This window comes from Leptodactylus fuscus, chromosome 2 (assembly GCF_031893055.1).
Source record: "Leptodactylus fuscus isolate aLepFus1 chromosome 2, aLepFus1.hap2, whole genome shotgun sequence".
Taxonomy (NCBI): domain Eukaryota; kingdom Metazoa; phylum Chordata; class Amphibia; order Anura; family Leptodactylidae; genus Leptodactylus; species Leptodactylus fuscus.
Genome location: NC_134266.1, coordinates 247168054 through 247195073, shown reverse-complemented (window position 1 = coordinate 247195073; position 27020 = coordinate 247168054). Strand labels below are relative to the sequence as shown.

At 46.4% G+C, this 27020-nt stretch overlaps 1 protein-coding gene across 1 annotated transcript in view; it reads right to left on the bottom strand.

The window, feature by feature from the left end:
- Positions 1-27020, bottom strand: part of B3GLCT (beta 3-glucosyltransferase) — a 334604-nt gene that overhangs the window by 177150 nt on the left and 130434 nt on the right. The gene's annotated exons all lie outside the window — the stretch shown is intronic.

Sequence of the window (27020 nt, the reverse complement as noted above, 5' to 3'; positions counted from 1 at the left end):
TGTAACATCTCACCGTTTATATTCTACAACTATTGTTAAAACCTAATAAAAATTACAATAAAAACAACTTTTCACTCTGGCTACTAAGCCTAAAAATAGACTTACACTTGCCAATTCTTTAGGGATTTTCACTGCAGCTTTCACCTCATTTATATCGCAGACAAGACAGACATTATCACAATACCAGATAATATCTCTACAGTTAATACTCATAGTGACCCATCATTGAATCTGCTGCTGACAATAGATAATATATATTTTGTACACTCCTCCCTGAGCATTTCTAAAAAAAAAAAAGCTCTCCCAAAAATCTCCATGAGTTTATTGTTGCCTATGGTCAAGACTATGCTATAAAGCACATCACTAGATGCTGTTATAGAGGACCTTTCATCACGTGGGGCACAATCGGTTTTATATACCGCTTTCCCGTTTTGTGCCCCCCGGTGAAGAGCCATCGGTGCCGGTACCGTAGCTCTTTACTGTCAGAAGGCCGCCAGCGCCTATAGTGATAGTACTGATAGTACTCGTTCATAGACTAGTACTGGGGGGAGCGTTCCTCACCGCTCAGCGTCATCGCCCCCTCTCACAGTAAAGCGCTATAGATGCTACTGTGAGGAAGGGCGTTCCTGACTGACTGATGGTGAAGAGCTACGGTATCGATAGCTCTTTACCGGGGCATAGATTGGGAAAGCCGACAGTGCGCTGAATTCAGTGCACTGTCAGCTTTCTAACGGTATATAAAACCGCATGTGCCCCAGGAGGTGAAAGGTCCTCTTTAACAGAGCAGAAGAGAAGCTGAAGCAAAATGGCAGCTCTCATAATCATGTACCGAAAATAGAATAATAATCAAAATAATAAATAATAATAATAATAATAATAATAAATAAAAAAAAATACAACCAGAAAATTTTTAAAAAGATAGATTTCACCATCTAGTTTCAATAAATACATTTAAAAAATTGGTGATATATTGCCTTTATCGCCAGTCCACCACCACTCCCAAGAATATTTGGCTGCCATCACCGCATTACAGAGCACATTACAGTGATAGACTTCAAATCTGCAAAAGCAACATACATAAAGATATGGAGAAAAATAATTTCGAAGTCTTATGCAAATGAGGCAGTTGGTGCACTGGGGGCAGGCCTTCAGCTCCCTGGAGCATTGCTCTTGCCACTCAAGATGGATGAATGAGGTCATAACAGTGCGAGGAACAACTCTTACTGCACAGGGTGGTACAAGCAGGACCTGGTAGGGGTCTAAATCAGAGGTTCCAAAACTTTTTTTTTTTCCATAGACAACTTTCAAAATGTTACTGGTTTCGGTGACCCCTGCTGCTACATTTCTACCATATTCCCAAAACTCGACAAAAAATGTAAAGATTAGATCTAACTTTGGTCCCGTCGAGCCTCCCGTGGCCACTTTGGGAATCAGTGGTCTAAATAGTAAGAGCAGTGCTCCAGGGAGATGAAGTCCCGCCCCCAGTGCACCAATTTTCTCATTTGCATAAGATTTCAGAGTTGTTTTTTGTCCTAATCTACAAAAGTGCCACACATAAAAGGTATATTTTGTATATAGCTGTAATAGTCTCTGTAAAGTGGTGGTGACTAGAGATGAGCGAGTACTGTTTGGATCAGCCGATCCGAACAGCACGCTCCACAGAAGTGAATGGATGCACCTGGTACTTCCGCTTTGACGGCGGCCGGCCGCTTAACCCCCCGCGTGCCGGCTACGTCCATTCATTTCTATGCGAGCGTGCGGTTCGGATCGGCTGATCCGAACAGTACTCGCTCATCTCTAGTGGTGACAGCTGTATAGGCTTATGGGGGAGTTGGTTGAATCCCTGTAAAACCTAAATCCAGTGCACTAACTAGATACACCATGTCATTGCTGATACCTACTGTGGGATAACCTAAGTTTCCCTCTCTTCTTTCACTTATAATTTTTAGTTTTCTGCAGTTTTTCTATGTGATTTTCCATTACCCAGCAACCAATCGATACCCTACTTAGGTGGCCAATATTGTCCTACATGTATCTACAAAATACACCGTACTGTAACGCCACTGCGCCTAACAATAGGAACCATATACAATACAAGATACAGTTTCTATGGAAGTAAAAGACTTAAGATGAAACGGGAAAGAGCGGGATCAATATTGTAATTTATGTGCTGTGTGTGTACTTGGGGAAGAACTTATAAGCCTCATTATACTTTAAGGGGAAATCCACTTTCGGAAATTGCTCAGCTATTATACCCCTCATATCAATTCAGCGGTAGTACACTTTTACAGTGACAGCCTGAGACACTTTCCAAAAGAATTTCTATTTAACAAATGTACTGTATTAACCTGGAGAAAATCGCTTTCAAGCTGCCACATGTAATGGAATTCTGAGCTAAACAAACTGAATAAAATTAACTTCTTTCTGGCGGTGTACGGATCATTAGCGAGTAATAAGAAACGCTCGGTGACCCGGGTCAGCGTCGGCGTCCACCATCATAAAGCTGAAAACATACACGTCAACGTGTGCTGGTGGCCTCTAATGAGAGTACAGCAGACATCATGAGCTGCATGCCAAAAAAAACTGCGGTGAGAGGATTAAATGGCGGTATTAAATGGTAACGCTATAGCGCGCTCTTTAGATGAATTCAGGCTCTCTTTGGGGTTTAGATATTATATAACCTTTGCTGTGTGCCGCAGACGTCCTTAAGGAGGACAATGCACGCTAAATCATTGAAGAGCACCTTTTCCATATAAAAGCTTTAGGTCAAACGCCAAGTGTTTTAATAACTCAAGAAATTCCAAGGTGACTGTTGACTTCTAATACTGGTAATGCAGCAGGGACTGCGATTCATCCTGCCTTAATATATACAAGTAATAGAAGCATATTGACTCTGAGGTTAACACTGTGTCCTTGCAGAACAAATTCCGGGATTCCGATCCAACCAAAGATGACTTGGAGATCGCGTCGTTCCTCCATGTTTGTGATGTGGTTTTTCACTGGGAATCCTTGTTTAACCCCATACTCGGAAAAGATAGCAGTGACAATAGAAATAGGGTGCGTGTGTGTGTTAGGAAATTATTATTATTTATTTATTATTTATTATGCTTATGTGTATCGTGCTATTGTATTCCGCAGCGCTTTATAGACATTGTCAGTCACTGTCCCATATAGGGCTCACAATATACATTCCCTATCAGTATGTCTTTGGAGTGTAGGAGGAAACCGAAGTACCCGGAGGAAACCCATACAAACACAGGGAGACAATAAAAACTCCTTGCAAAGCAACAGTCCCTGCTCCTAGTGCCGATCACAAAATAATCTAAATCAAAAATAAATCTAAAAAAAGAACAAAAAAACCCAGGAAATTTAGGGTTTTCTGGTATCGGCATATTGATGCTCTCTCTTTCGGACAAGCCATAAATATCAGATCAGTGCGGGTCCCGATCTTGGCACCCTTGCAGTTATTTGAAAAGGTTTGTGGCCCTCCTGTGATCACTGCAGCCTCTTCAATTTTCACCTCCAACTCTCCACCTGCACACCTTAGAGCAGTGCAGGTATTGCAGCTTTGTTCCAATCACTTGAATGGGGAAAAAAATGCAATATCCTGCCTACACTACTACATGTATACATATAGCACACTAGTAAACAGCTTATCAGCGGTGATGTTGAGATGAGGGCCCCAAGTGATCTGATAGCGATAAGAACAATGTTCAATATGCTGAGCCTAGAAAATGCTTTGAGATGTGAGAAGGTGACAGGCAGAGTGCTGGAGTCCCGGTATACCTCTCCCAGATTTCTAAATTATGTGTAGTCCAGTGTTGGTCTTGTGTAGGCCTCAGCCCAGCTGTAGGTCCCAGGCTCATCACTGAGCCATAAAAGGCTGAAGAGCCTGCACTTCAGGGCAGATACAGGGAGCGAGAGGAAGTGCCTGGGTCTGTCCTGACACTGTGAAACCACTAAGACAGTATTGTGCTATTTTTTGTTTGATTCATGTGGCTGGTAGTAAGCTCCACATACAGTTAGTATTTACGGTTAGCACTCAGACGAGCAGGATTTCGGTTCATACAGTTTTTGCCTGAAGTTAAGGCTGTATTTCATTTTGTTAATTTTTGTGCCTGACGTGAAGGTTTATTTATTTTCTTGTTTTGTTTTTTTAAATAGACCCGTTTGCTCCAGTTTTGTGTCCCTGTCTCTGACTGTTTGGGTCCGCACCACTGCTGCTACTGAGCCAACTTCCCCACGAGATCAAATATAAATTATATCAGCAACACTAAAATGATACACTAACCTTTCCTTATCCTACACTAGAAAGGATAACCGCATTTCCTATAATTAATGTATTTAGTAACAAAGTTTGGAAAGCTGAAAAACATAAATTCTTCCAGTGCAGCCTATTATCCTCCAATGCTGATTCATGTAGTAGAAGCCAAGTTTCCTCTGACTCCAAATCTGGCAATCAGAATAAATCCCCAGATCAACAATCCATCTCCAGTTATCTTGTAACTATAACCTGTATATTATTGCACTCCAGAAATGAATTCAGGACTCTTTAACTCTTATAGTGAATTCACCATCCCAACTTCCTCTAGAAGAGAGTTTCATGAACTCACTGCTCTTACAGTAAAGAATCCCCTGCTATGTTCATGTAGAAATGTTGGATTACCTCCAATGGAGGCAGGTTATGCAGCTGCTATGGGGGCCATGGGGCAAAGGACCTTAGGCTACATAATTTCTCCTCCCTCATCGGAATACAGTTTCTGTAGAGCATAGTCAGACAGGATGGGGTCGGGATGGGAGTGGTGGGGAGCAGCAATGTAATGCACTGCACACTGCTGTCCTATGAAGACTCCTTCACCGACTAAAGGTGTCTGGTAAGTGATGTTGCTGGCTTCATTTACAGTATATACATTTACAGTATGTGTTGTGTGGGGGTGAAGGAATAGCAGGCAGGCTTATTTATAGATCAGTTGAGATAGGAATGGAGCGACTTTCTGTGGACTCATACTAGTATACGCTGCACTGTGAGGTCCCCTCTGTGCCGTGAATTGAACTTTGGCGAGAACCCCGCCCTGAGAATAATGGAGGCAGTGGCTCAGTCAGTGAAGTGGCCGCCTTGCATACATAATTATTAAGTGGGATCCTTAAACCTAGGATCACACTAAATGATGATGCATGCAAGGTATCCACTCTACTGCTTGACCCACTGCCTCCATTATTCTCTCTGGGGGTGGGGGGCGGATTCTCTCACCAAACTTCAATAGTAAATATACAATGTTGAAGCTTGGTGAAAGAAAAACCTCCCATTAAGAATAATGGAGGCAGTGGCTCAAGCAGTAGAGTGGATACAGTGACATTATCTCCTGGATTCAAGACTAGGATCTCACCCTAACGAAACAAATGCATAACTAAGGCTAGGTTCACACCTGTTCCTGATCTCCACTTGGGGATTCCGTTCCCCATTCTGCTTTAAGCAAAAACCTGGGGTACCCCATTACAGTCTACGGCAGCGATTGCAAACCTATGGCACGCATGCCAGAGAGGGCACACAGAACCCCCTCTGCCGGTACGTGTACGATCGCCCCCCCAAAAACGGGGAATCCGGTACAGGATTTGCCGTTAGTGAGTGATGGCTGCCTTCAGCTGGTTGTGCAAATGCACATCCAGCTGAAAGCTGTCAGCGTGTGACCTCTACACTGGCGCGGGCGTGATGACGTAAGTCATCAGTGCGCGCAGTGAACAGAGGAGAGAACACCCGATGGTTATTCAGGTAAATATATTTGTGTGCGTACTGTCTGGGGAGGGGGCTACTGTGGACCATTTCATGCAGTGTGGGGAGGGGGCTACTGTGGACCATTTCATGCAGTGTGGGGAGGGGGCTACTGTGGAGTATAGAGGTATAATCCTGGGTGGAGGCCACTACGGGGTAGATTGTACTGTGTGTGGGGGCCTCTGCGGGGCAGATTGTACTGTGTGTGGGGGTCATTGTGGGGCAGATTGTACTGTGTGTGGGGGTCATTGTGGGACAGATTGTACTGTGTGTGGGGTCCACTGCGGGGCAGATTGTACTGTGTGGGATCCCCTCACTATTTATATCACACAGTATTTGTTTTATAGCAGACATGATATTAGTACAGGATGTAATAACATTGCACGGTCACTATAAAACAGATCCTGTGCGATGTAAAGAGTGAACATTAATTGATGAAAAGTACCAAATGCAGAGACCTTCACCTCTCAGTACAAGCTCTGTAAAGCCCCAGTCACACGACTGTAATTTGTGGATCCACAGAGTTTTAAGGTTAAATTGCCGTGTTGGCACTCCGCGATAATTTATTGGGTTTTGGGTTGCAGTTTGGGCACTCGGTCGCCGTCACTGGTCTATGGGGTTGGCGAGTTTCTGCGGGTAACCGCTTTAAGCAGATTAGATTTCCCTAACACAGGTGTGAACCTAGCCTAAATGGTGTAAATAAAAATGGTGCAAATACTTCATTTTCCCAGTAACAATCTCAAGTCTATAATATTATATGGGGTCTGAGTATATTTAGAGGTGCCATTTAATAAAAGACCTTTCCCCTTGAAAAAGTCACTCCTCCTTTTGTCTTAAAATGACCTTTTGAAGGCGTCTGCCAGGTTGAAGTCTCTGCTATACTGTTCATATAGGTGGGGGAGGGGCTCTGATGTCCCTATGATCTGTGAGGAGAGAACTATAATGTACAAATGATATGGGTGGGGTCCTTAATGTACATGTATACATTACAGACCCCATTATATATATATATGGGGGGGGTGTCTGTCTATTCACTATCCGTACAGTAACTTGTACAGTGGGAGAACTCTATTCTTCAAAGTGAAGCAGAGCGCTCTTGTATTACACCGGAGAAGCCGCATGGCCATCACCTACCTGCTGTTTCCCATTGTATTCATCCTAAGCGTAGAAACCGCAGATACAGCCTGTCACAACAGCGAGAGTCTGCCGCCTGGCTGCCTGACAACCAGAGAGATTTTCAATTTGGGTTTCCTGATCTGGATTTTTTTTCTATACATAAAGTAAGGACTGCAATAATAGAAGTTCTGTATTTTAGGAGATCACTGTACTTGTAAATGTAAAGGCGGCTGCTCTATGCCACCCGTATTAGGCCTATCCTCTGCTTTTGATAACTTTATGACATCTTTTTCTCTTTATTATGTGTCATATACACACACACGCGTGTTTTGGACGGCGAGCACACTGAACGAATAGATTGTAATCACACATGTATCATCGCGGGATCATGTATGGGGCAAAACGCAAGACAGATCCTATAATCGTCCATTTTGCAGCCCAGTCTCACTGAAGTAAATGGGTCTGTGTGCAGGCACCGGTGGCACACATATATCATCCATGTGCCATCCGTATTGTTCAACCACATACCCAGAACATGAAAACAGCCGTTGTATGTAGCCTTAGGCTCTGTTTCCACGGAGTAACGCACCACGCATTCAGAGACGTATACACGTGTCAAAACGTGAGCGCTCAAAACAGATCCCATTCACTTCAAATCCTAGTAATGTCAGGCACTTGGGGTTATTAATTTAGTTTCAGTAACTCCATGTGCCTCACATTAATAACCGTTACCCCATCATGTCCCTCATATTAACCCCTGTGTACCCCATATAAGGGTTACTAATAAGTGAGACACATGAGGGTGCTAATGAAGGACCTTAATTATGAAGATGCCTAATTATTACCTCCATATGTCCCACATATCAGTAATTCTTATGTGAGGCACACAGGGGGTTAATGTGAGGGACATGATGGGGTTAACTGCTATTACTATGATCTCAATGGAGTTACTAAGCTGCAGTGCACATGACCAGATTTTTTATCTGCAATGGTGGATTTCCCCCCTCGGCTTATACTCGAGTCAATAAGTTTTCCCAGTTTTTTGTGGTAAAATTAGGGGCCTCGGCTTATATTCGGGTCGGCTTATACTCGAGTATATACGGTATATCATTTTGGGAAAGTCTATCGCGTTGATCACTTTTTTCCAAATTTTTATCAGAGGAAAAACAGCAGTTCAACATTTTTGATTTTTTTTCTCACTACAGCCTTCACTGTACAGAAGGAAAGTGGGGTCATTTGAATTTTTAAATATAAATCCTACTAATATTATAAATGTGAAAGTTTGGATGCTTGTGTGTTTGTTAGTCAACCATGCAAAAACGGCTGAACGGATTAGAATGAGATTTGGCACATAGATAGTTTGTAACCTCGATTAAAACATAGGCTATTTTTTATTCCGGTAAATGACATGGCTTCACGACTTATGAATTTATGTTCACATATACTATATTACACTGCTCTTGCAGCAGCCTTATCTCAGGTCCCAGATCTGGTATCTCTCTATGTAAACACTAAGGGATTCTGTCCATGCATTAGCACATTATCTGATCTGCGCCAGGCAACATGCTGACACACTGGATGGGAAAACACCTTTAATCCAAATTGGTAGTTTGCTACTTTTAAACTTATCTGAAAAAGAAAATCAAATTTGTTGCAAAATTGTAAAACGACAGCTATGAACGTAGACAGAAGTCAACAGAGTTCTTCTCAAGCGGAGCTGACGAGGATCATCGGCACCAACAACACACTCATTATATGATGTCCTAATGAGCTGCCGGAACAATCAGGGGCACAGTGCGAGGAATGAGTTCAGCGGCAGGCCAGCTGAACAGATGCTGAAACGCCGGAGCAGGTGGATCATCATTTCCAACAACACGCTCATTATATGGTGCCCCAGCGAGTTGCTGAGATGCTGGAACAATCACAGGCACAGCGCAAGTAACAAGTTTAGTGGCAGGCTATCTTGACAGCTGCCGAAACGTCGGAGCAGGTGGATTATCAACGCCAACAACACGTTCATTATATGGCGTCCCAGCGAGCTGCTAAGATGCAGGAACAATTACAGGCATAGTGTGAGGAATGAGTTCAGCGGCAGGCCAGATTGACAGCTGCCGAAACGCCGGAGAAGGTGGATCATCAACACCAACAGTATGCTCATTATATGACGTCCCAGCGAGCTGCTGAGATGCCAGAACAATCACAGGCACTGCGTGAGGAATAAATTCAGCATCAGGGCAGCTTAAGAGCTGCCAAAACGCTGGAGCAGGCAAACCACCGATGGCAGCAATTTGCTGAATATAAGCGGATTATCGACGCCAACAACCATATATTTCTTTTTATTTTTTTTATTTTATTTTTTTTAATTTATTTATTTTATTGCACTTTTTAGACCCCTAGCAGTTTTGAACCCCAGGGGGTCTGATCATTAATGCCATGCATTACAATGCTCTGTACAGCTGGTCATGTATTTAGGGCCGGTCTTAAGGATAGGCCAGTGATGGCAAACCTTTTAGAGACCAAGTGCCCAAACTGAAATCCAAAACCCACTAATTTATCACAAAGTGCCAGCACAGCAATTTAACCTTAATAATGTGTGGATCCTCAATTGCACAGAAATACAGACCTGCAAAATATGGTCATACGAATGGGGCTTTATAGAGCTTTCTGCTCCACTGTGACCCCCACACAGTATAATCTGCTGCACAGTGGCCCTCACACAGTATAATCTGCTGCACAGTGGCCCTCACACAGTATAATCTGCTGCACAGTGGCCCCCACACAGTATAATCTGCTCCACAGTGACCCCCACACAGTATAATCTGCTGCACAGTGGCCCTCACACAGTATAATCTGCTGCACAGTGGCCCTCACACAGTATAATCTGCTGCACAGTGGCCCTCACACAGTATAATCTGCTGCACAGTGGCCCCCACACAGTATAATCTGCTCCACTGTGACCCCCACACAGTATAATCTGCTCCACAGTGACCCTCACACAGTATAATCTGCTGCACAGTGGCCCTCACACAGTATAATCTGCTGCACAGTGGCCCCCACACAGTATAATCTGCTCCACAGTGACTCCCACACAGTATAATCTGCTGCACAGTGGCCCACACACAGTATAATCTGCTGCACAGTGGCCCTCACACAGTATAATCTGCTCCACAGTGACCCCCACACAGTATAATCTGCTGCACAGTGGCCCACACACAGTATAATCTACTGCACAGTGACCCCCACACAGTATAATCTGCTGCTCAGTGGCCCACACATAGTATAATCTGCTGCTCAGTGGTCCACACACAGTATAATCTGCTGCACAGTGGCCCTCACACAGTATAATCTGCTGCACAGTGGCCCACACACAGTATAATCTGCTGCACAGTGGCCCACACACAGTATAATCTGCTGCACAGTGGTGCCCGCACAGTATAATTTGCTCCACGGATGGGTGCCCAAAGAGAGGGCTCTGAGTACCACCTCTGGCACCCGTGCCATAGGTTCGCCATTACAGGGATAGGCCATTAAAAAAATTTTTTAAAAAAACCCTGGACAACCCCTTTAACAACCAGCCTACATTATTCTGTTAAAGGCGTGTAATCTGGAAAGGAAAAGGTTACAAAATAAATCATACAAGGGATTCCCTCCCTGAGGTGCTTTCCTGTAAATCTGCATAATTTATCTTAATAGGATACATTTTAATATTATCTTCATGCCTGGATAAGAAGTAACCGTGCAATGTTCATCCCTGCGGCTAAAAAAAATAATAATAATAATTTTCTGGTTATAGAACAAGAATAAGCAGCAAATAGGAAGAGATGTGTATATCCGACCCCTCTAACCCCCGCACTGTAGGATGGGATGTGTATAGCTGCCAACGTGTTTAACCCCTTCCCTTCAGCATTTTTTTTAAATTAAATTTTATATATATATATATATATATATATATATATATATATATATATATATATATATATATCTAGGGAAAGGGGGTTGATTTAGAATTTAATAAGTTTATTTTTTATTTTTATAATAAAAGGCCTATACTAACGACATGGGAGCTGTCAATAGTCTTTTGGCTATCAAGGCAATGAATCGCAACCCTCAGATCCTGTTTTAGAGGACTCCAATCTAACCAAAAATAGCGGCACCAGGGCAAATGCTGCCAACAGTGGCGACCTAGCGGCCACTCAACTCCTAAGAGACTGCCATTTTAAAAGACCTTAAAGGAGTATTGCAGGGCTATAAAGTTTATCATCTATGATTAGGAAATGTTAGCAATACTATAACAATAGGGGTCCAACTCCCTCCAGCCCCACTGATCAGATGTTTGAAAACACCATGGAGTTAGGGTGAGGTCTGTGGGGGACATTAATGGAATGGAGATGTAATACCAACCACCATTAAATATACTGAGCTGTAGGCTTCCAGTGGGGTCACATACCCTACAATCGGTCACCATTGCAGGCGACATGCTCTTCTTTATTACGAATTCTGTAGAGGGCCTTCCTGTATTATCATCCCTTCGGGTTCATTATGGCGAGCTCTTGAATTACAAAGTAAATTTATCCAAATCAGAGATACTAAATGTTTCACTTTTACCCAAGATGGCAGCTACTGTACAAAAAGATTCTCCCTTCATCTGGAAAACAGATTATATTAAGTATTTAGGCATTAAACTACCCAGTGACCCAGACACTGTTTTCTCCCTGAAATACCAGCCTCGCCTCCATGACCTCAGAGAGCTACTGAAGTCGTATGAGTTACCTTACCTGTCCTGGTTTGGAAAGAAAAACCTTCTCCAAAGTTATATTGTTCTCAAGATGACTTATATTATGTAAATGTTACTCATTCACTTTCAAATCTGTCAGAAGTAAGTTTTCTATGTTACCTGGAAATCCAAGCCTGCTAGACTTCTGTATAGTTTACTGACAAAAAAGAAAGTAGATGGAGGAAAGTCACAATCAGATATATTGTCTTATATAAGGCTATACATCTGGGAAATTGGCTCTCAATCACTACGACCAACAAGTGCCAAATTATTAGCGCTCTTGCCGAACATCGCCATGGCCCAACTTTTAGTCACCTCCTGTGGCTTCCATGTTCACCTCTTATCCGAGCTTCTGGTCTTGACCTTCTCCTTAGAGCAGACCTGGGCAAAGTCCGGCCCCGGGCCGTATCCGGCCCTCTGACTGATTCAGTCCGGCCCGCACAGCTTGACTAGGGAGGCGTGTCTAGGGGGCGTGTTTAGGGGGCGTGTCTTATTGCCAGCAGAAGATGGAGACATGTGGAGTGTGTCATAAGGTACTGAGATGTAAGGTGAGCTGCAGGGTGGAGAGTGTGTGTGTGTGTGTATGTGTGTGTCTATATGTGCGTGTCTGTATGTGTGTGTCTATGTGTGTGTGTCTATATGTGTGTGTGTGTGTGTGTCTCTATCTGTCTATATGCGTGTGTCTGTATGTGTGTGTGTGTCTATATGTGTCTGTCTGTGTGTGTGTGTCTCAGTAACCTAGGGGCAGAGATGGAAGGAAAATGTTATACTAGGGCAGAGATGGCAGATGGAGGGGGGGGGGGGGAACATGAAACTGGGGGGGACATGAAATGGGGCAAATAAAAGAGGATATGAAACTGAGGGAGAAATGGAGGGGGGGAACATGAAACTGGGGGTAGATGAAGAGGGCACTTAAACTGGGGGGACATTAAACCGTGGAGGTAGCTGTAGGGGGACCTGTCTGCCTCTAGTTGCCCCCAGTTTAATGTCACCCTCCAGCTACCCCTACGGTTTAATGTCTGCTTCCAGCTTCCCGATTTTAATGTCCCCCTCTAGTTGCCCCCAGTTTCATGTCCTGCTCTAGCTGTCAATTCATTGCCCCCCCCCCTCAAACTACCCCCACTGTTTAATGCCCCCCTCCAGCCGCTCCAGTTCTGTGTCCCCTCTACTTTCCACCAGTTTATACTGGGGCACCAGGAGAGGGATCTAATACTGTGGGGCAGTTGGAAGGGAACATTATAATGTGGGGACATATAATGTATGGGTGACTATAGGAGGATAATACTTTGTGGGGGAACTTGGAAAGATGATTGGGAATGGGCGGAGTCAACGTAGAAGTGGGTGGAGCTAAATTTGCCATGGCACGGCCCTCTAGCATAGTTTAAATTTCTTATGCGGCCCCATGGGAAAATTAATTGCCCACCCCTGCCTTAGAGGCACTTGTGAAACCTGGAAAGAGTATAGGAACATACTGTCCCCGACACCATAACCTATATTGTAAGGTGACCTCATCCCTTTTGCTGCGAACCAAAAACTCAAACTTACACTGATCTATGGAGTAAACTGAAGGATCTCACCCTGAGATATGTCCTACAGAAGGTGGGGCAGGCAATCTGCTAAACAGGTATCAGCTGAAGGACTTGCTCCCAGACATTCCTTTAACTTTTCTTCATTACACACACTTTTGCAAATGTGTCATACAAATAGGGGCTCTTGGTTCTGCACAATGTCCCCTCACTGATTTAAAAAAAATCTTACTTAAAGGATACCTTTCACCACCCCAAGCCTGCAACTTTCTGCACCATGTTATAGGCGCTGCTGCACAGACTCTGGGGCACTTTGAATTTTCTCTCTAGCCCCCCCTTCCCCGTTTCAGAGTTCTGAGCCCTGTTATTTCTGGCGCCCTGTATGTTAATTAAACCCTTCACTGTCAGAAGGGCGTTTCTGACAGTGAAGGGAGCAGCGACATCATTCTGACACTGTCCAATTAGCAGAGGGCAGTGTCAGAGCAGCTCAGCAGCGTGATCTCGCGACTGAAAGAACTGTCAGAAAAACTGTCAGAAAAAAGTAGCAGACTGATCTTAAAAAGTTCCCACTGTTTTTCTTCTTGTGTTCATCTCCAGGAAGCTCACTACAAGATTCTAGCTCGATGGGATAGTTCACTAGAGTGGTTGCATACTCATAATTTAGCAAACTCAAATAGTTGCTTGTGGTGCCAGAAGCAAAAGGATTCTGTGTCACATATGTGGTGGGTTTGTGAGAAAATTAAGCCCAACTGAAGCCGGATTCAGGACTACATTTAGCAAGTAGTTTTTCCGCTACATAGTGCTCTCTCCTGAAGCAGTAATCCTCTCTAGAGATGAGCGAGTACTATTCGAAACTCCCGTTTCGAATAGCACACACCCATAGGAATGAATGGACGCAGCCGACAGGCAGGGGGTTAAGCGGTTGGCCGCTGGCAAAGTCTGCGTGCCGGCCGCTTCCATTCATTCCTATGGGTGCGTGCTATTCGAAACGGCCGTTTCGAATAGTACTCACTCATCTCTAATCCTCTCATTTCCCACACAGGTTTTCCAACCCTAAATAACTGACCTGGCTACTCTCCTACTGGAGGCTGCAAAACTACTTATCCCAAGGTTCTGACTTCAACAAGCCACTCCTCCCATCCAAAACTGGATAAAGTAAACTACCTTATAAGATTTGAGGAACTCATTAGTTGGTCAAAGAGAACCCATGACTCATTCCTGAAGATCTGATCTCTCTGGCTCAGGACAGACTATGCCTATTTCCTTCACAGTGGTATTGGTGACAATACCTTAGATTCAGCTGCCCATTACCTTTATAAACTGAGTGAGCGCCACTAGCCGTCCCTGGTCTGTTGCATTGTCTGTTGGATGTAAGGTTGCTGATACTCTCTCTTCCCTACTGATCTTTCCCCACACCCTCCATCCCCTCCCCTGTTTTCCCCTACACTCTGAATTACTCAGCCTTTTTTGTTTTTTCACAGGTATCATTTTGCTGCAGTTTGCCTTTTGATGTAAATTTTATTCAGTCACTAATACTCATTTGTGATTGTCTGGCATATACATATATGTTTGTTACCTGATGTTATTAACTACTGTGAGTCTAAATGTATCTAATTACGTTGTAAATTTCAACAATAATTGAATAAACATTGAGAATTTAAAATATATATACACATGTGGACAAGATTGTTGGTTCCCCTCGTTTAATGAACGAAAAACCCACAATGGTCACAGAAATAACTTGAATTTGCCAAACTACATGTTGACAAGCCACAAAGCTTCTGGGAGAATGTACTACGCACAGATGAGAAAGAAATCAAACTTTTTGGCAAGGCACATCAGCTCTATGATCACAGACGGAGGAATGAAGCATATCTTGAAAAGAACACTGTCCCCACAGGGAAACATGGAGGAGGCTCTGTTATGTTCTGGAGCTGCTTTGCTGCATCTGGCACAGATTGTCTTGAATCTGTGCAGGGTACAATGAAATCTCAAGACAATCAAGGGATTCTGCAGAGAAATGTGCTGCCCAGTGTCAGAAAGCTTGGTCTCAGTCGCAGGTCATGGGTCTTGCAACAGGATAATGACCCAAAACACACAGCTAAAAATAACCAAGAATGGCTAAGAGGAAACATTGGACTATTCTGAAGTGGCCTTCTATGAGCCCTGACCTAAATCCTATTGAGCATCTTTGGAAGGAGCTGACACATTCTGTCTGGAAAAGGCCCCCTTCACCCCCGAGACAACTGGAGCAGTTTGCTCATGAGGAGCGGCCAAAATACCTGCTGAGAGGTGCAGAAGTGTCATTGACAGTTACAGGAATCGTGTGATCGCAGCGACTGCCTTAAAAGGTTGTGCAACAAAATATTAAGTTAAGGGAACCTTCATTTGTGTCCAGGCCTGTGTCATGAGTTTTATATTTTAAAAAATATTCTGTTGAAGTGAAAAGCAATGTCTGACTTTCATTTGTTCATTTTCATAGAATTTTTATTATTACTTTTGCCTAGAGATGAGCGAACAGTGTTCTATCGAACTCATGTTCGATCGGATATTAGGCTGTTCGGCATGTTCGAATCGAATCGAACACCGCGTGGTAAAGTGCGCCATTACTCGATTCCCCTCCCACCTTCCCTGGCGCCTTTTTTACTCCAATAACAGCGCAGGGTAGGTGGGACAGGAACTACGACACCGGTGACGTTGAGAAAAGTAGGCAAAACCCATTGGCTGCCGAAAACATGTGACCTCTAATTTAAAAGAACAGCGCCGCCCAGGTTCGCGTCATTCTGAGCTTGCAATTCACCGAGGACGGAGGTTTCCGTCCAGCTAGCTAGGGCTTAGATTCTGGGTAGGCAGGGACAGGCTAGGATAGGAAGGAGAAGACAACCAACAGCTCTTATAAGAGCTAAATTCCAGGGAGAAGCTTGTCAGTGTAACGTGGCACTGATGGGCTCAATCGCCGCAACCCAGCTTTCCCAGGATCCTGAATGGAATACACTGTCAGTGTATTCCCGTATACCCGATATATACCCCGATACCCGTTCCAACGGTGTGCCCCCCCACCTTCACCCCAGAAATACCCTGCAAGTCCCCTAGCAATAGAATTGGGGCTATATACACCCACAATTTTTACTACTGGTATACAGTGCCATTGTCTGACTGGGAATTCAAAGAGTATATTGGGAATACAAATACCCTCATTTCTTGCTACTGCCATATAGTGCCAGTGTCTGACTGGGAATTCAAAGAATATATTGGGGTTACGTGCACCCACAATTTTTACTACTGGTATACAGTGCCATTGTCTGACTGGGAATTCAAAGAATATATTGGGGTTATAAATACCCTCATTTCTTGCTACTGCCATATAGTGCCAGTTTCTGACTGGTAATTCAAAGAATATATTGGGGTTACGTGCACCCACAATTTTTACTACTGGTATACAGTGCCATTGTCTGACTGGGAATTCAAAGAGTATATTGGGAATACAAATACCCTCATTTCTTGCTACTGCCATATAGTGCCAGTTTCTGACTGGTAATTCAAAGAATATATTGGGGTTACGTGCACCCACAATTTTTACTACTGGTATACAGTGCCATTGTCTGACTGGGAATTCAAAGAGTATATTGGGAATACAAATACCCTCATTTCTTGCTACTGCCATATAGTGCCAGTGTCTGACTGGGAATTCAAAGAATATATTGGGGTTACGTGCACCCACAATTTTTACTACTGGTATACAGTGCCATTGTCTGACTGGGAATTCAAAGAATATATTGGGGTTATAAATACCCTCATTTCTTGCTACTGCCATATAGTGCCAGTTTCTGACTGGTAATTCAAAGAATATATTGGGGTTACGTGCACCCACAATTTTTACTACTGGTATACAGTGCCATTGTCTGACTGGGAATTCAAAGAGTATATTGGGAATACAAATACCCTCATTTCTTGCTACTGCCATATAGTGCCAGTGTCTGACTGGGAATTCAAAGAATATATTGGGGTTACGTGCACCCACAATTTTTACTACTGGTATACAGTGCCATTGTCTGACTGGGAATTCAAAGAATATATTGGGGTTATAAATACCCTCATTTCTTGCTACTGCCATATAGTGCCAGTTTCTGACTGGTAATTCAAAGAATATATTGGGGTTACGTGCACCCACAATTTTTACTACTGGTATACAGTGCCATTGTCTGACTGGGAATTCAAAGAGTATATTGGGAATACAAATACCCTCATTTCTTGCTACTGCCATATAGTGCCAGTGTCTGACTGGGAATTCAAAGAATATATTGGGGTTACGTGCACCCACAATTTTTACTACTGGTATACAGTGCCATTGTCTGACTGGGAATTCAAAGAATATATTGGGGTTACGTGCACCCACAATTTTTACTACTGGTATACAGTGCCATTGTCTGACTGGGAATTCAAAGAGTATATTGGGAATACAAATACCCTCATTTCTTGCTACTGCCATATAGTGCCAGTGTCTGACTGGGAATTCAAAGAATATATTGGGGTTACGTGCACCCACAATTTTTACTACTGGTATACAGTGCCATTGTCTGACTGGGAATTCAAAGAGTATATTGGGAATACAAATACCCTCATTTCTTGCTACTGCCATATAGTGCCAGTGTCTGACTGGTAATTCAAAGAATATATTGGGGTTACGTGCACCCACAATTTTTACTACTGGTATACAGTGCCATTGTCTGACTGGGAATTCAAAGAATATATTGGGGTTATAAATACCCTCATTTCTTGCTACTGCCATATAGTGCCAGTTTCTGACTGGTAATTCAAAGAATATCTTGGGGTTACGTGCACCCACAATTTTTACTACTGGTATACAGTGCCATTGTCTGACTGGGAATTCAAAGAGTATATTGGGAATACAAATACCCTCATTTCTTGCTACTGCCATATAGTGCCAGTGTCTGACTGGGAATTCAAAGAATATATTGGGGTTACGTGCACCCACAATTTTTACTACTGGTATACAGTGCCATTGTCTGACTGGGAATTCAAAGAATATATTGGGGTTATAAATACCCTCATTTCTTGCTACTGCCATATAGTGCCAGTTTCTGACTGGGAATTCAAAGAATATATTGGGGTTACGTGCACCCACAATTTTTACTACTGGTATACAGTGCCAATTTCTAACTAGGAATTCAAAATGCGCAAGGCTCCCGGAAAGGGACGTGGACGAGGCCGTGGGCGAGGTCGGGGGAATGGTTCTGGGGAGCAAGGTAGCAGTGAAGCCACAGGGCGTCCCGTGCCTACTCCTGTGGGGCAGCAAGCATTGCGCCACTCCACAGTGCCAGGGTTGCTTGCCACATTAACTAAACTGCAGGGTACAAACCTTAGTAGGCCCGAGAACCAGGAACAGGTCTTGCAATGGCTGTCAGAGAACGCTTACAGCACATTGTCCAGCAGCCAGTCAGACTCTGCCTCCTCTCCTCCTATTACCCAACAGTCTTGTCTTCCTTCCTCCCAAAATTCCGAAGCTTTACAGAACAATAACCCAAACTGTCCCTGCTCCCCAGAGCTGTTCTCCGCTCCTTTCATTGTCCCTCAACCTGCCTCTCCACGTCACGATTCCACGAACCTAACAGAGGAGCATCTGTGTCCAGATGCTCAAACACTAGAGTCTCCTCCATCTCCGTTCGATTTGGTGGTGGATGACCAGCAACCCACCCTCATCGACGATGATGTGACGCAGTTGCCGTCAGGGCATCCAGTTGACCGGCGCATTGTGCGGGAGGAGGAGATGAGACAGGAGTTGGAAGAGGAAGTGGTGGATGATGAGGACACTGACCCGACCTGGACAGGGGGGATGTCAAGCGGGGAAAGTAGTGTGGATGTTGAGGCAGGTGCAGCACCAAAAAGGGTAGCTAGAGGCAGAGGCAGAGGTCAGCAGCTTAGGCGAAGCCAGGCCACACCCGGAATCTCCCAAGATGTTCCAGTTCGTACCCAGCCCCGAAAAACTCCCACCTCGAGGGCACGTTTCTCGAAGGTGTGGAGTTTTTTCAAGGAATGCGCCGAGGACAGATATAGTGTTGTCTGCACAATTTGCCTCTCGAAATTGATTAGGGGCTCTGAGAAGAGCAACCTGTCCACCACTTCAATGCGCCGTCATTTGGAATCCAAGCACTGGAATCAGTGGCAGGCAGCAACGGCAGGACAAAGGCCGCCTGCCGTTCACGCCACTGCCACTGCCTCTGCCTCTGCCACTGCTGACTGTGCTGGCGATGCACTCCAGAGGACGAGCCAGGACACCACTTCATCTGCCTCCGCCACTTTGTTGACTTCTACCTCATCCTCCCCTGGTCCTGTCTTATCTCCTTCTCCTGCACCATCAAAGGCACCATCAGGCGTTTCTTTACAACAACCCACCATCTCTCAGACATTGGAGCGGCGGCAGAAATACACTGCTAACCACCCACACGCGCAAGCCTTGAACGCCAACATCGCTAAACTGCTGGCCCAGGAGATGTTGGCGTTCCGGCTTGTTGAAACTCCCGCCTTCCTGGACCTGATGGCAACTGCGGCACCTCGCTATGCCGTCCCTAGCCGTCACTACTTCTCCCGGTGTGCCGTCCCCGCCTTGCACCAGCACGTGTCACTCAACATCAGACGGGCCCTTAGTTCCGCGCTTTGCACAAAGGTCCACTTGACCACCGACGCGTGGACAAGTGCATGCGGACAGGGACGCTACATTTCACTGACGGCACACTGGGTGAATGTAGTTGAGGCTGGGACTGCTTCCCAAACTGGCCCGGTGTACCTCGTCTCCCCGCCTAACATTCCTGGCAGGGACACGAGAAGAACACCCCCCTCCTCCTCCTCCCCTACCGCCTCCTCCTCCGCCACCGCCTCCTCCTCCGCCACCGCCTCCTCCTCCGCTGTTAGATTGACCCCAGCTACGAGTTGGAAACGTTGCAGCACTGGCGTTGGTAGACGTCAGCAGGCTGTGCTGAAGCTGATCAGCTTGGGGGACAGACAGCACACTGCCTCCGAGGTGAGGGATGCCCTCCTCGATGAGACGGCAATATGGTTTGAGCCGCTGCACCTGGGCCCAGGCATGGTCGTTTGTGATAACGGCCGGAACCTGGTAGCAGCTCTGGAGCTTGCCGGACTCCAACATGTTCCATGCCTGGCCCACGTCTTCAACCTAGTGGTGCAATGTTTCCTAAAGAGCTACCCCAATGTTCCAGAGCTACTGGTGAAAGTGCGGCGCATGTGCGCCCACTTTCGCAAGTCGACAGTAGCCGCTGCTAGCTTAAAATCTCTCCAGCAACGCCTGCATGTGCCACAACACCGGCTTTTGTGCGACGTCCCCACACGCTGGAACTCAACGTTTCAGATGTTGAATAGAGTGGTTGAGCAGCAGAGACCTTTGATGGAATACCAGCTACAAAACCCTAGGGTGCCACAAAGTCAGCTGCCTCAGTTTCACATCCATGAGTGGCCATGGATGAGAGACCTTTGTGACATCCTACGGGTCTTTGAGGAGTCCACAAGGAGGGTGAGCTCTGAGGATGCGATGGTGAGCCTTACAATCCCGCTCTTGTGTGTTCTGAGAGAATCCCTGATTGACATCAGGGATAACTCAGATCACACAGAGGAGTTAGGGATAGCATCCGATCCGTCACAGCTGGAGAGTAGGTCCACACATCTGTCCGCTTCACTGCGTTTAATGGAGGAGGAGGAGGAGGAGGAGGAGGAAGAAGAGTTGTCCGATGATGTGATGGTGATACAGGAGGCTTCCGGGCAACTTCGAATCGTCCCATTGTTGCAGCGCGGATGGGTAGACATGGAGGATGAGGAGGAAATGGAGATTGAACTTTCCGGTGGGGCCAGAGGAGTCATGCCAACTAACACTGTGGCAGACATGGCTGAGTTCATGTTGGGGTGCTTTACAACCGACAAGCGTATTGTCAAAATCATGGAGGACAACCAGTACTGGATCTTTGCTATCCTTGACCCCCGGTATAAAAACAACATCTCGTCTTTTATTCCGGTAGAGGGGAGGGCCAATCGCATCAATGCTTGCCACAGGCAATTGGTGCAGAATATGATGGAGATGTTTCCAGCATGTGACGTTGGCGGCAGGGAGGGCAGTTCCCAACTGCCCAAGTTCTCACCGGTCCACACAAACGAGGGGCACACTGTCTAAGGTCTGGGACACCTTGATGGCACCCCCTCGCCAAAGTGCCGCCACGGAGGGTCCTAGTGTCACCAGGCGTGAGAAGTATAGGCGCATGTTGCGGGAATACCTTTCCGACCACAGCCCTGTCCTCTCCGACCCCTCTGCGCCCTACACGTATTGGGTGTCGAAGTTGGACCTGTGGCTTGAACTTGCCCTATATGCCTTGGAGGTGCTGTCCTGTCCTGCCGCCAGCGTCCTATCTGAGAGGGTGTTCAGTGCAGCCGGTGGCATCATCACTGACAAGCGCACCCGTCTGTCAGCTGAGAGTGCCGACCGGCTCACTTTGATAAAAATGAACCACCACTGGATAGAGCCTTCATTTTTGTGCCCACCTGTGTAAAGCACCCCAACATGAAACTCCATGTCTGTACTCAACCTCTCCAATTCCTCCGCATCCTCATACTCATCCACCATAAGCGTTGCACAATTCTGCTAATACTAGGCTCCCTCCAACATGATTTCCCCCAACTCTGCTGGTTAGAGGCTCCCTCCACCCTGATTTCCACCAACTCTGCTGGTTAGAGGCTCCCTCCACCCTGCTTTCCCACAACTCTGCTGGTTAGAGGCTCCCTCCACCATGAATTTGCCCAAACTGGGCTGTTTAGAGGCTCCCTCCACCATGAATTGGTCCAAACTGGGGTTTTTAGAGGCTCCCTCCACCATGAATTGGTCCAAACTGGGCTGTTTAGAGGCTCCCTCCACCATGAATTTGCCCAAACTGGGCTGTTTAGCGGCTCCCTCCACCATTAATTGGTCCAAACTGGGCTGGTTAGAGGCTCCCTCCACCATGAATTTCCCAAAACTTGGCTGTTTAGAGGCTCCCTCCACCATTAATTGGTCCAAACTGGGCTGGTTAGAGGCTCCCTCCACCATGAATTTCCCAAAACTTGGCTGTTTAGAGGCTCCCTCCACCATTAATTGGTCCAAACTGGGCTGGTTAGAGGCTCCCTCCACCATGAATTGGTCCAAACTGGGTTTTTTAGAGGCTCCCTCCACCATGAATTTGCCCAAACTGGGCTGGTTAGAGGCTCCCTCCACCATGAATTGGTCCAAACTGGGGGTTTTAGAGGCTCCCTCCACCATGAATTGGTCCAAACTTGGCTGTTTAGAGGCTCCCTCCACCATTAATTGGTCCAAACTGGGCTGGTTAGAGGCTCCCTCCACCATGAATTGGTCCAAACTGGGTTTTTTAGAGGCTCCCTCCACCATGAATTTCCCAAAACTTGGCTGTTTAGAGGCTCCCTCCACCATTAATTGGTCCAAACTGGGCTGGTTAGAGGCTCCCTCCACCATTAATTGGTCCAAACTGGGCTGGTTAGAGGCTCCCTCCACCATGAATTGGTCCAAACTGGGGTTTTTAGAGGCTCCCTCCACCATGAATTTGCCCAAACTGGGCTGTTTAGAGGCTCCCTCCACCATGAATTTGCCCAAACTGGGCTGGTTAGAGGCTCCCTCCACCATGAATTGGTCCAAACTGGGGTTTTTAGAGGCTCCCTCCACCATGAATTGGTCCAAACTTGGCTGTTTAGAGGCTCCCTCCACCATTAATTGGTCCAAACTGGGCTGGTTAGAGGCTCCCTCCACCATGAATTGGTCCAAACTGGGTTTTTTAGAGGCTCCCTCCACCATGAATTTGCCCAAACTGGGCTGTTTAGAGGCTCCCTCCACCATGAATTGGTCCAAACTGGGCTGGTTAGAGGCTCCCTCCACCATGAATTTCCCAAAACTTGGCTGTTTAGAGGCTCCCTCCACCATTAATTGGTCCAAACTGGGCTGGTTAGAGGCTCCCTCCACCATGAATTGGTCCAAACTGGGTTTTTTAGAGGCTCCCTCCACCATGAATTTGCCCAAACTGGGCTGTTTAGAGGCTCCCTCCACCATGAATTTGCCCAAACTGGGCTGTTTAGAGGCTCCCTCCACCATGAATTTGCCCAAACTGGGCTGGTTAGAGGCTCCCTCCACCATGAATTGGTCCAAACTGGGGTTTTTAGAGGCTCCCTCCACCATGAATTGGTCCAAACTTGGCTGTTTAGAGGCTCCCTCCACCATTAATTGGTCCAAACTGGGCTGGTTAGAGGCTCCCTCCACCATGAATTGGTCCAAACTGGGGTTTTTAGAGGCTCCCTCCACCATGAATTTGCCCAAACTGGGCTGTTTAGAGGCTCCCTCCACCATGAATTTGCCCAAACTGGGCTGGTTAGAGGCTCCCTCCACCATGAATTGGTCCAAACTGGGGTTTTTAGAGGCTCCCTCCACCATGAATTGGTCCAAACTTGGCTGTTTAGAGGCTCCCTCCACCATGAATTGGTCCAAACTGGGCTGGTTAGAGGCTCCCTCCACCATGAATTGGTCCAAACTGGGTTTTTTAGAGGCTCCCTCCACCATGAATTTGCCCAAACTGGGCTGGTTAGAGGCTCCCTCCACCATGAATTGGTCCAAACTGGGCTGGTTAGAGGCTCCCTCCACCATGAATTTCCCAAAACTTGGCTGTTTAGAGGCTCCCTCCACCATTAATTGGTCCAAACTGGGCTGGTTAGAGGCTCCCTCCACCATGAATTGGTCCAAACTGGGTTTTTTAGAGGCTCCCTCCACCATGAATTTGCCCAAACTGGGCTGTTTAGAGGCTCCCTCCACCATGAATTTGCCCAAACTGGGCTGTTTAGAGGCTCCCTCCACCATGAATTTGCCCAAACTGGGCTGGTTAGAGGCTCCCTCCACCATGAATTGGTCCAAACTGGGGTTTTTAGAGGCTCCCTCCACCATGAATTGGTCCAAACTTGGCTGTTTAGAGGCTCCCTCCACCATTAATTGGTCCAAACTGGGCTGGTTAGAGGCTCCCTCCACCATGAATTGGTCCAAACTGGGTTTTTTAGAGGCTCCCTCCACCATGAATTTGCCCAAACTGGGCTGTTTAGAGGCTCCCTCCACCATGAATTGGTCCAAACTGGGCTGGTTAGAGGCTCCCTCCACCATGAATTTCCCAAAACTTGGCTGTTTAGAGGCTCCCTCCACCATTAATTGGTCCAAACTGGGCTGGTTAGAGGCTCCCTCCACCATGAATTGGTCCAAACTGGGTTTTTTAGAGGCTCCCTCCACCATGAATTTGCCCAAACTGGGCTGTTTAGAGGCTCCCTCCACCATGAATTGGTCCAAACTGGGCTGGTTAGAGGCTCCCTCCACCATGAATTTCCCAAAACTTGGCTGTTTAGAGGCTCCCTCCACCATTAATTGGTCCAAACTGGGCTGGTTAGAGGCTCCCTCCACCATGAATTGGTCCAAACTGGGTTTTTTAGAGGCTCCCTCCACCATGAATTTGCCCAAACCGGGCTGTTTAGAGGCTCCCTCCACCATGAATTGGTCCAAACTGGGCTGGTTAGAGGCTCCCTCCACCATGAATTTCCCAAAACTTGGCTGTTTAGAGGCTCCCTCCACCATTAATTGGTCCAAACTGGGCTGGTTAGAGGCTCCCTCCACCATGAATTGGTCCAAACTGGGTTTTTTATAGGCTCCCTCCACCATGAATTTGCCCAAACTGGGCTGTTTAGAGGCTCCCTCCACCATGAATTGGTCCAAACTGGGCTGGTTAGAGGCTCCCTCCACCATGAATTTCCCAAAACTTGGCTGTTTAGAGGCTCCCTCCACCATTAATTGGTCCAAACTGGGCTGGTTAGAGGCTCCCTCCACCATTAATTGGTCCAAACTGGGCTGGTTAGAGGCTCCCTCCACCATTAATTGGTCCAAACTGGGCTGGTTAGAGGCTCCCTCCACCATGAATTTGCCCAAACTGGGCTGTTTAGAGGCTCCCTCCACCATGAATTTGCCCAAACTGGGCTGGTTAGAGGCTCCCTCCACCATGAATTGGTCCAAACTGGGGTTTTTAGAGGCTCCCTCCACCATGAATTGGTCCAAACTTGGCTGTTTAGAGGCTCCCTCCACCATTAATTGGTCCAAACTGGGCTGGTTAGAGGCTCCCTCCACCATGAATTGGTCCAAACTGGGTTTTTTAGAGGCTCCCTCCACCATGAATTTGCCCAAACTGGGCTGTTTAGAGGCTCCCTCCACCATGAATTGGTCCAAACTGGGCTGGTTAGAGGCTCCCTCCACCATGAATTTCCCAAAACTTGGCTGTTTAGAGGCTCCCTCCACCATTAATTGGTCCAAACTGGGCTGGTTAGAGGCTCCCTCCACCATGAATTTGCCCAAACTGGCCTGTTTAGAGGCTCCCTCCACCATGAATTTGCCCAAACTGGGCTGGTTAGAGGCTCCCTCCACCATGAATTGGTCCAAACTGGGGTTTTTAGAGGCTCCCTCCACCATGAATTGGTCCAAACTTGGCTGTTTAGAGGCTCCCTCCACCATGAATTGGTCCAAACTGGGCTGGTTAGAGGCTCCCTCCACCATTAATTGGTCCAAACTGGGCTGGTTAGAGGCTCCCTCCACCATGAATTTGCCCAAACTGGCCTGTTTAGAGGCTCCCTCCACCATGAATTTGCCCAAACTGGGCTGGTTAGAGGCTCCCTCCACCATGAATTGGTCCAAACTGGGGTTTTTAGAGGCTCCCTCCACCATGAATTGGTCCAAACTTGGCTGTTTAGAGGCTCCCTCCACCATGAATTGGTCCAAACTGGGCTGGTTAGAGGCTCCCTCCACCATTAATTGGTCCAAACTGGGCTGGTTAGAGGCTCCCTCCACCATTAATTGGTCCAAACTGGGCTGGTTAGAGGCTCCCTCCACCATGAATTTGCCCAAACTGGGCTGGTTAGAGGCTCCCTCCACCATGAATTGGTCCAAACTGGGTTTTTTAGAGGCTCCCTCCACCATGAATTTGCCCAAACTGGGCTGGTTAGAGGCTCCCTCCACCATGAATTGGTCCAAACTGGGGTTTTTAGAGGCTCCCTCCACCATGAATTTGCCCAAACTGGGGTGTTTAGAGGCTCCCTCCACCATGAATTTGCCCAAACTCTGCTGGTTAGAGGCTCAATCCACCCTGATTTTCAAAACAAATGTTGGTGCCAACCTCAACTTACTACAAGGGCCAAATTCACTGCTGGTGACAAGCTCTCCTCACTGCAAGTGCCAAATACACATGTTTCAAGGTGTTTTCCTACTGTCAGAGAGGTGGTATTGAGTGTGTAAAGTGTGTAGTTGTTAGGCTGTGATGTTGGGGTAATAGAGGGTCTTTGGTGTGTTAGATGCCCCCAGACATGCTTCCCCTGCTGTCCCAGTGTCATTCCAGAGGTGTTGGCATCATTTCCTGGGGTGTCATAGTGGACTTGGTGACCCTCCAGACACGGATTTGGGTTTCCCCCTTAACGAGTATCTGTTCCCCATAGACTATAATGGGGTTCGAAACCCGTTCGAACACACGAACATTGAGCGGCTGTTCGAATCGAATTTCGAACCTCGAACATTTTAGTGTTCGCTCATCTCTACTTTTGCCAGATTCAAGTTATTTCTGTGACCATTTCTTTCATTAAAGGAGGGGGACCAACAATTTTGTCCCTATGCTTATATATATAGTGTGCTACGTTTGGTACGGAGTGTTGAGGCTGCAGCACGTTTCTGAACTCTGCACCCCCTTCAAGCACCTCCTCAGTGGGGACA